Here is a 12,152-nt window from a genome sequence, read left to right as displayed (position 1 = left end):
GTACTGGCTCTTTAACCTCCTTTATTAGAGTACATTAGGCACCAAAGGGACTCGATGTAATGCTGCTGGCAACAGAAAGACCCATGCGATGCCATTTCATGCCGCCTCAGCCCTGTGTTCAGTTCACAGGGATCCACATCCTGATCTGACCTCATTAGGCACTGATTCAGCTGCGGTCCAGCGCAAGCACCCTGGACGGGAGGTGGGTGAGCACGGCTGCCGAGAAAGCACCTTTCCCACGCCTGATGAAGGAAATCTCCTTCCCCCGAGTCCAGCCGACTCCAGGGCCCATGGCACCTGTTACTTGGTTGTCATGATCAACTGTTATCTTCTAGATCATTGAGTTCTGCTGATGTTTTGTTCACATGTGGGGGAACTGAGGCCCCAAGAGGCAGAAACAACTAGTCTGAAGCTTGTTAGGAGCAGAACCCAAACAAGAGAATTCAGAATTCCTGATTCCTGGAAGGGGGCTCCCACCTATCTCGTGATGCTTTTTAAATATAAAAGGCAATCATTATTGAGGGGTCATCAAAGACTGGACCCAGGGAAGGGAGAGGAATAGAAGTATAAATATAAATAAATTCTAAAAGAGAGAGACTGCACAGCAATTTTAAACTGGATTGCAACAGAGAAATTACAAGTTTCAAAGTAAGTTCCCTTCACTAATAAGAAATTTGGTTTCTCTTTTCTCCTCTAATTAGCATTAATGGGGAAATAAATGTATGTGTTGAACCAAAATTGAATGCATTCTTAATAATGTGGAGCTTTCTAAAAGGATACAATATAATTTGAGGTGAGAAAGAATCCTACACTACTGTGCTACCCAAACACTACTGCTAACCTTTGAAGAGCTCAGCAATGTCTTGTTCCTGAATTAATCAGTCTCAAGACTATCAGCAATTTGGCTACATTTTGTTGGTAATTAGCTTGATAAATTAAGATCTGCAATAGAAAACACGACATCGTATTGTTCCTGAGGTTTTATGGTATTTTTCTAAAAACAGCAGCTTTCTTTTAAAACATCCATTTCTATTGCAAGGAGACAAACAACAAAACCCAAAGTTTGCCGAGTCTGGCTCCAGACCACAGCCTGCCCCACATCCACTGGGCAAAATATCAAAGATTAGCCATTCAGAATGCAAACTTCAAACGCGTGGTTTAAAATAATATTCAAATCCTAGGACTGTGGGCAGTGGCTTCTAGATAGTGAGAAACTATCAGTTCAATTTCTTCATGTTCTCCTTTCTGTTCTGTAATCATGGAACACATGGGCTGGTGAGGAAATACTACGAAAAATGGTTAAACACGGAGAGATGTGTCCATGTTTTATCAAACGGCTCCCTGCGTATTACCAGTGCAAAAAGGACAAATTAGAAGCCGAGCTCTTTTTCCTCAAAACTATCCATAAACGAGATGATTTCTTGGGGCTAATTTCCATTCAGGGGACAGTGAAAGTTATTTTTAAATGACCAAAGCCTTTTCAGAAGGGTAAAAGCATATCAACATGTCCACGGGGTCAGAACCGCTCGCTCTCAAAGACTTGAAATGCTCCAGGAGTGCTAGAGATAACAATTCCCTCCCTTTCACAATGCATGGAAATGAGGAAAGGTATCTTCTTCCGAAACATGCTAAAAATATAGCAATTACCCGATACAGATGTGCTGTTATAAACTCTTATTCCAAAGCATTCTGTTTCAGCCATGATTTCCATTGCAGAAAACTGTACTAATAGAAACATCCCGATTAATCTGAATTTGAGATATTTCATACAATGTATATTACCTTTCTGCTGCCTGCAACCTTCTGCCAGGTTTTTTTTTTTCTTTTTAGGAGGTGCTTTGAGGGGACCATACCATGACAACAATACACAGCTGCTGCTGTATAGAGATATCTAATTGTCAATATTGTGGAAATTCTACAGCTTATTACGTGCATTCAGTCTAATTCTGGGCAAATTGCCAGTCACTTCAGGGACAATCAAGTGAGCCACATTACACGTGGTACAGCATCACAGCTTTAAGATACCCGGCTGTTTTGCCTCTGGCCAGAGAATGTTTGTACCAGTGCTACCGAGTGAAGGGGGGTAACTACAAATAAAATAAAATTTGTATTTTTTCAAGTGGGCTGCATTTCAAGCCCAGATGTTAGTAATGAAAGATTCAATTTAAGGATTTAAATTACAAATAAATAAAGTATGAAACAGATGTGATTTTTAAGGAAGTTCAAATTATCCAGGAAGAAAAATATCTCTGTGCATGACAAAGTAATAGGGATTGTCTTGAAGAGTCTGTTGAAAACAATCTGCTAAGCGCAATTCACCCTTAGGACAGGATTGGTTTGGAATGGGAAGGACTGGTGGAGCTTGTCATTAAACAAAAATTGTGTTTAATAAAACTTTATAACCGTGATTAATCCTATGAGGCCCTAAAGGAGTTTGCAGTTTCTGATAAACACATTTTCCTTGTTTGCAATGGTAATGATATTTTGAAGTGAATGGAATAAGAACAAAAAAACTCTAAGGGTAGGAAAAGGAGGGTTTGCCAGGTACCACCTAGGCAGAAATTGCAGGGATGTGTAAGAAACAGGGGCCACCCATTAGGAGACTGCTCTGATGTGTGTGAGACACATGTGCACATAGGTAGGTGCAAATATTACTAAGAATCCAAGCTACTGAGCAGGCAGTAATGGAGCACATCTTTATTTATACAGACCAGCTAATAACGCTCTTTTTCTTTTTTGCTCTAAGCTGATCATTAGGTTTGCCTATCAAAAGGATGACAGTGATTTAAGACACAGTGTCTCATATTCCTTACAGATGAAATCAGGAGGGACCATCCAGAGTTGTGCTGTCCCATACAGCAGCCTCCGGTCCTATGTGGCTATTTACATTTAAATTAAATTAATTTAGTTTAAATTTTTCAGTCTTCCGTCATATAGCCACATTTCAAGCCACATATGAAGTCACTTCATAGCCACATATGGCCAGTGGCTACCTTATTGGACAGTGCAGATAAAGATCACTGCCATCACTGCAGAAAGTTCTAGCGGACAGGGTTTTGGAACAATGCAGCAAGATTAGATTTGGCCATTGGAAGATAGAGTTTGACACTCAGTTCTCATGGTTGTAGCCAAGGGACCTGGTCCTTTTTGGTTCTCCCTTGTCTTTCTCGTCCTGAATATCATCCATACCTGTGCGTGTGGACACACACATACAAGCACACACACAGGCGCTCGAACAAGGCTGACAAGCCAAGCAAGCTTCATGAGGCCCCAAGAATACATCAGCCCACGGGCCCCGCTCTGCTAACCTGGCCGCACCTGCGGGTGGTCAGTTATCTCTAACAGGACACCGAGGACAAACACCTCCAGAATCACATTCTTGCTGCACAGGGGCTACATGGCTGTCAGAGAGCCAACAACCAAACCTCGGCTGATCAAAAGCCTGCAAAACTAAATAATTTTGTGACAACTTGGCTGTGGGGAAATGTAAACAGCAAAGCAATAGGACTTGCACAGGAGAACCAATTCGGAAAAAAAAAAAATCGTGATTCTTTTAACACACAAGCTCTCACAATCGGCTCATGTCTGTGATGGAAATCTTGTCTCTGGGCATCTCCCCTTGCGCCAACTGAGTATCCTTGGAGTGCCAGCTCGCACACAAACCCACCCTGGAAGAACAGCACAGCTTCTTTGTGCACGGGGCATGATCCCTCTGCCACATGAACTTTTTCTGACTCCTCGGAACTGCCAGCAGCCATTTCACTTGGATCCTGGCTGTGACAGAAGCAGTACTGCCTCCCTGGCATCAGATGGAAAATGTAATTTTATAAAAACTCAAAAGTCAAAATCTTTTGAAAGTCAAAACCCTTCAATACGTGCCAGACTATTGAAAGACCTTCATAGGGTCTTCAGATTCCAGGAGGAGACTCAAAACGGTACCTTTTTAGGGGTACCTGGGTGGCTCAGTAGGTTAAGCATCTGACTTCAGCTCAAGTCATGATCTCATGGCTCATGAGTTCAAGCCCCACGTAGGGCTCTCTATGCTGTTAGCGCAGGGCCCACTTAGGATCCACTGTCTCCTTCTCTCTCTGCCCCTCCTGCACATGCTCGCTCTCTCCCTCTCTCTTTCTCTCTCTCAAAATGAATAAACGTTAATTTTTTTAATGTGTACCTTTTTCTCTGTAGTAAAATAGGTACATTTCTGTCAGCTCTCACACAGCCTTACCTTCACTCTGTTTATTGAAGGATTTGTGTTTCATAAAGTCACACACAGTTCCCTCTCTAATAGATTACGATAATACGATCATTAAAAGGATCCTAGCACATTGGAGCTAGATGGGACTTCAGAGATGGTCTGCAACAGAGTTCATAACTCAGGTCCACAGACAACTAGAGGTTCATAAATGAGCTGCAGGAAGCATGTGAATCTTTGTGTATAGAATTGTGTATGGGCATTTTTCTGAGAAGAGAGTTCATAGCTTTTATCAAACCATCAAAGACAAAAGAAATAGTATGATCCTGGCCCATTTTAAGTAAGAAAACTGAGGCTCAGAGAAATGAAGTAACTTTCAAAAAGTTACACCAGCTAGTTTGACTCAAGTCAGACCAGAAACTATTCTCGAGAGTCATGATCAACTATGATTTCCACAATAACAGGCCACGGAGGGCATTTTTCTTCTTGCCTGCAGTTAATTCATTTGCCAAAGTTAATTCAAAATCCTTGGATCTTGTTGTAAGTAAAGAAAGCCAAAAGAATCGCAACTGAGGATTTCAAGGAATTGCTCAATTGAAGGTGTGCCGTGTTCTGTGTTCCCACCACACAGACTCTGAAATAGTGCCTTGGATTAGGGAATTCCGGGAAATTCAAGGTTGCTTAGCAAAACTTAGCTTTTTGCCTTTCCCCAAATTTAGAATTATTTTAGAAAGATACCTTACCACTGGTTATTTCCCAAAGGCATAATGTTTGTTTCACTTTCAAATAAACTCATTTACCAGATTTTGCTATATGCCTTGGATTTGAGATGGAGATACGCACATGGATAATTAGGAAATGCATGTGTGTTAACATTACTTGCTTACCAGCAATTTTTAAGAATTTGAGGAGGAAAAAAATTATATATATATGTGTATATATATATGTATATATATATATATACACATATATATATGTTTTTGAATCAAAACTTTTAAGACACGTGAGGTGTATTTATTTATTTCTTCTACAACATAATGGTTAAGGGCCCAAACTCAAAGCAGGTTGACTTAGACTTAATCCTGGCCCCACCCCTCTCCACTACAGAAGCTTTGTGGCCCTGGAGAAGTTGGTTAATCTCTCCAAACCTCAGCCTCTGATCTGTGCAATGGAAATAACAATAGGAGTTACCTCATAGAGTTGTCATAATGGATTATTACAAAACAATAAACTCAAAGACTGTGTATCATGTAGGCATAGAAAAGATGCTCAATAAAGCTCAGCTCATAATTACAACAAATCTTAGATGCCAACGTTCAGCTATTTTACAAAGCATAGTAAGGTCAACAAACCCATTGGAATGGACTGAACGATAGCCTCCAAAATGATGCATCCACATCCTGATCCCCAGAACCTGTGAATGTGACCTTATTTGTAAAAAAAAAAAAAAAAAAAAAAAAAAAAAAAAAAAAAAGATCCTTGCAGATGCAATTAAGTTAAAGACCTTGAGACGAGACCATTTTGGATTATTTGGATGAGCCCTGAATACAATGACAGGTGTCCTTATAAGAGACATACAGAGAGGAGACACACAGAGAGGAAGAGGAGAAGGCCATGTGAAGAGAGGCAGAGATTGGAGTCACTCAGCCACAAGCCAGGGTAACACCCGGAGCCTCTAGAAGCTGGAAGTGGCAGGAAGGATTCTCCATGAGAGCCTTAGGAGAGAGTGCAGGGCAGCTAACACCTTGATTTCAATCTTCTGGTCTACAGAACTGTGAAAGAATATATTTCTTTTATCTTAGGCCACCAAATTGGTGGTAATTTGCTAGAGCAGCCACAGAAAACTACTAACACACCCACTGTGCCTTCACTGAGATTATATGTATTATTGATACACGCTTAGTCTGAGACAATATAAAATTGGGATGATTTTTAAGCAGGTTTCACAAAAAATAAAATATTTGATTTAAACCTAACAAAACTGGGGGCATTGGGGTAGCTCAGTAGGTTAAGCATCTGACTTGATTTCAGCTCAGGTCATGATCTCATGGTTCGTGAGTTCGAGCCTGAGTTGGGCTCTGTGCTGACAGTGCAGAGCCTGCTTGGGATTCTCTCTCTCTCCCTCTCTCTCTGTTCCTGCCCCGTTTGTGTTCTCTCTCTCTCTCTCTCTCTCTCTCTCTCTCTCTCTCTCAAAATACATAAATAAACTTAAAAAAAAAAATTTAAACCTAACAAAACTGGCAAAAAGTCAGTGGGGGCCTCAGTTTTCTTGAGGGTTTCCCTGACTCCTAGGTCTACTGCACCAGAGTTAATGCAGTCTTCAGAAAGTCTGGGGTCACCTCAGAAGCACACCCTCTTCTCTCCCCCGATCCTCTTATCTTATCCTTCCTGAAAGAGAACAGAACGAAATACCAGACCTGGTTTCACAACAAAGAAGGGAACAAGCACAGTTTGTCAAACTCGGGAATTAACCCGGTAACCAAATCAAAGCAGCCAAGCTGAGGAAAGGTTGGCCCAACAAAGTCCTGAACTGATTCCTACAAATGAATTTTTTTTCTTCTGCCTCTTTTGAGCATTCAGAATAATCACATGAGAGCAGTACTCAGAAGGAAAAGGAATTAAATTTCAATTCTATTTCATTTTAGTTGGTTAAATAGTAATCTCTTCAAGAATGTTTACTTGCCCATAAAATGGCATTGCCCAATCAGTACTCAGCATCAGTACATCAGATGCAGCTTCCAGACTGAGCCATCTGGGACACTGGTTGTACAAGGATTATAAACTCTAGCTGGTTGGACTGAGGAGTTTCAACTTGTCAAGGTATAAACCTGGAGTTATTTTTGCTTTTCTACTAGCTGCTACCAACTTTGTTCTGCCAACCCACCCAATTTTTCTACAGATGAGTGATCATCCTGTGTGATACCTCAGCCTGATTCCATAACTTTTCAGTCACTTTCAGTTCTAAAATGGTCCCGTATGGGTTACAAGAGGTAATCCTTAGTGTTTAAGAGCTTGTATTCAATCCAGGTCCCCCCATGCCCTGGGCAGTAGCACTGTGTCTCTGTGGTGTGTGTAGGGGATATTATCTGCTCTCTCTTTCTCATCCCTCCTTCTTCCCTGTGCTTATTGTTTTGTGTTCCACAGGAAGGAGGAAGAGAAAAGGGTTATTTCCTAATGTGACTTCACTGGCAAAGTGGCTGCCTTTTTTGTTGAGCAAAAGCACTGCGCCCTTGCATGAACACCCCCCTTTCCTGAGGCTGTTCCTGATTTAGGTGCCTGATCCGTCTCATAGTCCGTATCCCTCATGAGGCAGTTAGAGGTCTCCACTGGCCCCACAAGGGGAGAATCCATCCTTACCACTCCCCCTGCTTTGGTGGTTCCTTGAGAAATGCAGCCATATACATCACTGAGTCCCAGCAGCTGCTGTCTAATGTGTGAGTGCATTTGCCCCACACTGGAGAGGTCTCCAAAAATCCAGCAGTCCCTAATCTCATCCATCCTCCAACTTTTCAATTCTAGAGCTTTGAGGCATGATGGTCCATCTTCGGTATCACTAAGGAATGGGGAAATCAGGGAGGCAACTTGTTCCCCTTTCTTCTTGCCAGAGCAACTATACTAACTCTCCTCTGTGCTTTTCCCCTATTTAGCTGGCACTGGGGTGGATCAGCAGGCCCAGAGGTTCAGCAGACACCCAGTGAAGGAACGAGGTGCTAGTTTCCCTCCCTCCCCCACTCTCTTTCTCAGCTTCTGAAAAGAGGACCAGGTCAGTACTGCCCACAGGGGAGGAAAGATGAGCCAGCCTCTTCAGCAAAGTGTGGTGGTTCGCATGGACTCTGAAGCAAGACTATCTGGGGTCCAGTCCTAGCTTTATCACTTATTTTTCTGTCAGCAGCGAATCTATTTTTCATCCTTCCCTATGGCGCACCATGAAATTGATCTAGTAGCCTACACACTACATTTCCAAACTCCCATGCCAAGTGGCCTACCAATTTACAGACTGTAAGAAAAGAGGAAGGGAGACTTAACCCTCGTGCTTCCAGCTGCTGTCTGCATCACTCCAGAGCGGAAGACAGCTATGGCTCCAACCTAATTCTTCAGCACTCATGGCATCAGCCCCATGACAACCTCTCAGCAACACTAGTAGCCTGACGGTCCCCCTCCCACCCTCATAATGCGTACCAGCTGGTCTTGCTCTTTTGTCTGCCTGAGTACCAACCAAGCCTTCCCACCTGCATGGTTGGCTGCGCCCCCACCAGAGCTCAGAGACCATCCAGCCATGCCTCCCACAGAGGTCTGAGCACCAGGCCCTCAAAACTCCCTTCTAAGACTTAATCACTTGCCCTATGAATTTCCTCCTCCAGACCCCCAGCTTCTGGTAACACTTCCTCTTCCCTCTCTAGTAATGGCTGAGTCCCACGCCCAGAGATTCTTAATTAATTGGTCTTGGTTATGGCCTGGGATCAGGATTTTTAAATTTTTTTTTTCAACGTTTATTCATTTTTGGGACAGAGAGAGACAGAGCATGAATGGGGAAGGGGCAGAGAGAGAGGGAGACACAGAATCGGAAACAGGCTCCAGGCTCTGAGCCATCATCAGCCCAGAGCCTGATGCGGGGCTCGAACTCACGGACCGCAAGATCGTGACCTGGCTGAAGTCGGACGTCTAACCGACTGCGCCACCCAGGCGCCCCAGATCAGGATTTTTAAACACACTATTTTGCATCCAAGCTAAGGAACCATTGCAATGAGCCATTTTACAAATAATGAGAAAAGTTTTATGCAGATGCATCCACATCTTATCACACTAGTTCTCTAAGACCATCAGCACATTTGCAAAAATGTTGTTCACAGGTAAGGTGGAAGCAAGGATGGCCGTTTAATTAATTCTTAAAGTCAGAAGGTAGTTATTGAAATTCTACATGCCCAGCACTAAATTGGGTACTACTCAGGCCACAAAGAAGTGAAAGACATGGTTCCTGATCATTAGATAACTTTAATTTAGTTACAGAAGTCAAGATTAATACCCATGGAGAAAAAAAAAGCGACATAAGACACAGAGACACAGAGACATAAGACAGTAATTGGCATAAAAACACAAAATTCAATAGGGATAGCTCAGTTTAGTGTTAAAAACAATCCTCTTGGGGTGCCTGCCTGGCTCAGTCGTTGGAGCATGGGGATCTTGACCTCCATGTTGTGAGTTGAAGCCCCACATTGTGGGTAGAGATTACATTTTAAAAAATAAAATCTTTAAGAACAAAAATAAAAACAACCCTCTCTCCTTCAAACCTAACCAAAGCAGGTGAACATACTTACCTCCACTGAGAGGTCTCAGACCCTCTCTCCATCGGAATCACCAGGGTCATTTCTATTTTAAGATTCTGAAGCCCCACCCCCTAGTCTGCGACTCAGAGGAGCCTAGCAATCGCATTTTAACTATACAAACGATTTCAACAGAGGTGGTTTCCAACCATACATAGAAACAAACAAACAAACAAACAAACAAACAAACAAACTCCATCCCATTACTACACCCATATTTTTAGCAAGTGGTACCCTGCATCTGAGATGCAGGCTTTCCACCCTATTGCCTCCTGTCCTTGCCTGAGCTCCTGAGCTCCTTGTCACAAATTATCTTCAGTACCAAACTGCTCCTTCAACACTTGACCACGAACTCTGGTCCCAGAGTTTCTGTTCTCACCTGATTATTGCTGACCTAGGATTCTACCAAGCCCACCGGCTCCCGGGGTCTTTTCCGCTATGTCTTATGCACCCACCCCCAGCCTTATCTCCATGCTCCTAATATTTCTCTGAAGCTCACAGCAAGGCCCCTTTGTGACATATGGGCTAACACATCTAAGTTTCTGAAAAGTGGGGCTTACTCTATACCTTACCATTTGGAACAGAGTAAAGCTAATTGGCTATCACCTGCAGCCAAAACCCATAGCCTTAGATTCATCGGTTGAGAGCTTTGAACTAACCAGCTGAAGGCAGAAAAACATATTTACATGTTATATTAATTTCTTTATATTTATTCATATAAATTACCAAATTCTGCCTCCTCCCTAGTGGAAAGGAAGCTAGAAAGAGCTAACAGGCTTTTGTGCTATTTTGAAACATAATACTACCTGTGTGTGACACTTTATGGTTCACAAAACTTTTTGTATGTCTTAACTCTGATGATCCCTTTAACAACTTTGTAAGGGAAGCTATCATGTTATTTTCATCCCCACCTTGTGACAGAGGAAACTGAGGCCCTAAGACCAGCAGGCTTTGGAAGACTATGGCCCTCCAGAAGACTCTTTGATCATTGACTAGTGTTCATCAGAGTCCATACCAGTCTATAGAAGGAATAAGGAGCACCAAGCACATGTCAGACATTTTACACATAATATCCTTCTCCTCTCTTCCTGGCTCATTCCTCTTCCCCCCCCCCCCCCACTGGCTTTCCCACTGTTTCTCCAACATGCCAGACACCTCCTGCCTCAGGACTGTTATCCTTGTTGGTCTCTCTGCCTGGGATGAGCTTCCTCCAAGCCACCCTCAGGGCTGGCTCCCTTCCTTACTTCCTTCCAGCCTTTAGTCAAATATTCCCTTCTCTGTGAAGCCTTCCCTAACCAACCTACTTAAAATTCCAACTCCCCACCACCAATGTCTACCCCTTCCCTGCTGTTTTTTCTCCATGGCACATAGCAACCTTTGACACAACAGGTATGTTCTTTATTGTCTCTCCCCCCGCCGATAGCATATAAACCTCATGAGCACAGATTCTTATTGGCTTTGTTCACCACACAGAGCAGGCAGTCAATAAACATTTGTCAAATACGTTTTATCATCTAAGCCTTCAGCATCCCTGCAAGACAAGTGTTATTAGTTCCACTTTAGAGATGAGGAAACTAAGACAAAGAAAGTTTAAGTGACTTTCCCTAAATGTAAAGTTGCCAGATGTAGCGAATAAAAATATAGGATGCCCAACTAAATTTGAATATCAGAAACACAACAAATAAGGCTTTTTAATATAAGGATGTCCCGTGTAATATTTAGGAATAACTTTTAGTAAAAAATCCGAGAATTTATCTTAAATTGAAATTTAATTGGTATCCTGTATTTTATCTGGCAACCCTACCTAAATCACACTGCAAGCAAGAGAAAGAGCTGGGAATCCTACTCAGATTTCTTTGACCACGAAGCCCTGCCACCATCTCTCATTCTGAAAAAAGAGGTCAGACAAAGACCGATGTAGCTGTCCCCACAAAGACCACCTCAACATGGCTTGCCAAAAGTTTCGGTCATAGTCTGTGATACAGCTGTACCTACTCATCAGTGGGGAAAAAAACCCACTTCATTCTCCTGGCCTGTCAGTCTTATAGCTTTCATAAGCATTAAATTAATTTAAAAATCTAGAGCCTCTCAATAGAATTACAGTCCTCTAATTCAGTTGCCTGTTACTTATTCTGTATTAATAATCCCATTCTATGACCAGCCATTGGATATAAAGGAGTTGATCTCATAAAATTTTAAAGTAAACCTGTTTCATTCCCAGGAGGGCCCAGTGTGACAGAACCTATTACAGAAGATTGACAAGAAAATGTTTGGGTAGCCAGGACATTCTCTGGAGCAGCATAAGATATTTAAATGATTTATTCGCAGTGAGGTGATATTTCTAAGAAAAGAATGGCTGGCACAAAGAAACTTTTTTTCTGCAGATAGGATAGCCCTCAACCAATCATGTAGAGAAACTAATCAAATCTAATGGTGTTTAGCTTCATCATCCCTCATTTAGATTTTCATTAGCAAATATTTTTCCTCACCATTACCAGATATCATCATTTCCTAAGTATGAAGCTTATTTTAAACATGAGGTATTTGGAAACTTAGAAAGAGCAAAGTTTAGATTTCATGATCTTTTGAAGAATTTTAGGGTTCCAGAGTGTTTCTGCATCTTCCCTATGTAGATTTGG

The sequence above is a fragment of the Leopardus geoffroyi genome, chromosome C2 (assembly GCF_018350155.1).
Source record: "Leopardus geoffroyi isolate Oge1 chromosome C2, O.geoffroyi_Oge1_pat1.0, whole genome shotgun sequence".
In the NCBI taxonomy this organism is placed as follows: Eukaryota; Metazoa; Chordata; class Mammalia; order Carnivora; family Felidae; genus Leopardus; species Leopardus geoffroyi.
Note: the sequence above shows the minus strand (reverse complement) of the source record.